We start from the raw sequence: 2793 nt of genomic DNA, 5'->3' as shown, positions 1-2793 counted from the left end.
AGAAGATCAATCAGGTTCTGGCTTATCTTAGCGGGTTATCTGATCAGGGCCAGACACCCCCAGTGTTTTCTGCACCAGCACCTCAGGCTCCGGAGGTACAACATGCGGCTACTATGGCTCCCCGCATGGATGTTCCATTGGAAATAGGCACGTTTCCACGTCTGACTACTGGGCCTATAATGACAAGTGATCAGCATGAACTTTTCAGTAAGTTCTTGAAATTGAAACCTCCAGTCTTCAAGGGTGCTGAATCGGAGGATGCTTATGATTTTCTGGTTGACTGTCACGAGCTACTACACAAGATGGGTATAGTAGAACGGTTTGGTGTGGAGTTTGTGACTTATCAGTTTCAAGGGAACGCCAAAATGTGGTGGCGATCCCATGTTGAGTGTCAACCGACAGAGGCACCACCTATGACTTGGGCCTCATTCTCTAGCTTGTTTATGGAGAAGTATATCCCCCGGACTTTGAGGGATAGGAAAAGGGATGAGTTCCTGAGCCTAGAGCAAGGTAGGATGTCGGTTAATGCTTATGAGGCTAAGTTCCGTGCACAGTCCAGATATGCCACTCAACTCTGTTTCAGTCCTCAAGAGCGGATTCGTCGGTTTGTGAAGGGGTTGAGGTCAGAATTGCGGATTTCGGCCTTACAGATAGCGGCAACGGCAAAATCCTTCCAAGAAGTGGTAGACTTTGTGATAGAAGTTGAAGGAGTGAAGCCAGACGACTTCACCACAACATCGACATCAAAAAGGTTTCGGAAGGGAGGTGAGTTTAATGGTTCTTACACTAGAGGACAGGGTTCGGGAAGTTACTCAGTCCGACCAATTCAGTCTTCACTACAGACTGTAGTTGGGGGACCACCTCAGACCGGTCAACACTTCTCCGAGGGGCCTATGCTTGACTCCAGAGAATGTTATGGATGTGGGGATATTGGACATATTAGGAAAAATTGTCCCAGACAAAGTTATAGACCCCCAATAGCTAGAGGTAGAGGTGGTCATGGTAGAGGCCGTTATTCTGGAGGACGTGGTGGTCGAGGTAATGGTGGTCACCAAAATGGCAGAGGTAATGGGCAAACTGGGGCCACTACATCACAACATGGTAGGGGCAACGGACAGACGCCATTGTTACGCTTTCCCTGGGCGGTCTGAAGCGGAGGCATCTGATGCTGTCATCACAGGTAATCTTTTGGTTTGTGATTGCATGGCTTCTGTATTATTTGATCCCGGATCCACATTTTCTTATGTATCTTCCGCATTTGCTAATGGTCTTAATTTACATTGTGAATTGCTTGACATACCTATTCGTGTTTCTACTCCGGTGGGTGAGTCTGTGATAGTTGAAAAGGTGTATAGGTCTTGTCTTGTAACTTTTGTGGGGAGCAATACTTATGTAGACTTGTTTATCTTAGAAATGGTTGATTTTGATGTAATTCTGGGTATGACTTGGCTTTCTCCGCAATTTGTGATCTTGGATTGTAATGCTAAAACGGTGACGTTAGCCAAGCCTGGGACAGATCCGTTAGTGTGGGAGGGTGACTACACTTCCAATCCGATGCGTATCATCTCCTTTCTTCGTGCTAAGAAAATGGTTAGTAAAGGGTGTTTAGCTTTCTTGGCACATCTCAAGGATGACACTACCCAAGTGCCTTCGATTGAGTCGGTTTCAGTAGTCCGTGAGTTTCTGGATGTGTTCCCTGCAGATCTTCCTGGTATGCCACCAGATAGGGATATTGACTTCTGTATCGATCTTGAACCGGGTACTCGCCCCATCTCTATACCCCCTTATAGAATGGCTCCCGCAGAGTTAAGAGAGTTAAAGGCACAACTTCAAGAGTTGTTAAACAAAGGCTTTATTAGACCAAGTGCATCTCCTTGGGGTGCTCCGGTTTTGTTTGTAAAGAAGAAGGATGGGAGTTTTCGAATGTGTATAGACTACAGACAACTAAACAAGGTAACCATAAAGAACAAGTATCCTCTTCCCCGCATTGATGACTTGTTCGATCAGTTACAAGGTGCTTGTGTCTTCTCTAAGATTGACTTGAGATCCGGTTATCATCAGTTGAAAATACGGGCAACGGATGTGCCAAAGACTGCTTTTCGAACGAGGTATGGGCATTACGAATTTGTAGTGATGTCTTTTGGTCTTACGAATGCCCCTACTGCGTTCATGAGCTTGATGAATGGTATTTTTAAGCCATATTTGGACCTCTTCGTGATCGTATTTATTGATGATATATTGGTATACTCAAAGAGCAAGAAGGAACATGAAGAACATTTGAGAATGGTATTGGAAATGTTGAGGGAGAAAAAGCTTTATGCCAAGTTCTCTAAGTGTGAGTTTTGGCTAGATACAATGTCCTTCTTGGGGCACGTGGTTTCTAAGGAATGAGTGATGGTGGATCCTTCTAAGATTGAAACAGTGAAGAATTGGGTAAGACCCACTAATGTGTCAGAAATAAGGAGCTTTGTTGGGTTAGCTAGCTACTACCGCCGATTCGTCAAGGGATTCTCTTCTATTGCTTCCCAATTGACGAACTTGACTAAGCAGAATGTTCCATTTGTATGGTCGGACGAATGTGAGGAAAGCTTTCAGAAGCTCAAGACTTTGTTGACTACCGCACCTATCCTTACCTTGCCAGTAGAGGGTAAGAACTTCATTGTTTATTGTGATGCATCCTATTCTGGTTTGGGCGCAGTACTAATGCAAGAGAAGAGTGTGATTGCTTATGCTTCAAGGCAATTAAAGGTGCATGAACGTAACTATCCAACTCATGATTTAGAATTGGCTGCA

Source organism: Solanum lycopersicum, chromosome 2 (genome assembly GCF_036512215.1).
Source record: "Solanum lycopersicum chromosome 2, SLM_r2.1".
Classification (NCBI taxonomy): domain Eukaryota; kingdom Viridiplantae; phylum Streptophyta; class Magnoliopsida; order Solanales; family Solanaceae; genus Solanum; species Solanum lycopersicum.
The sequence above is the reverse complement of the archived record's forward strand: the minus strand, read 5'-3'. Positions refer to the sequence as shown.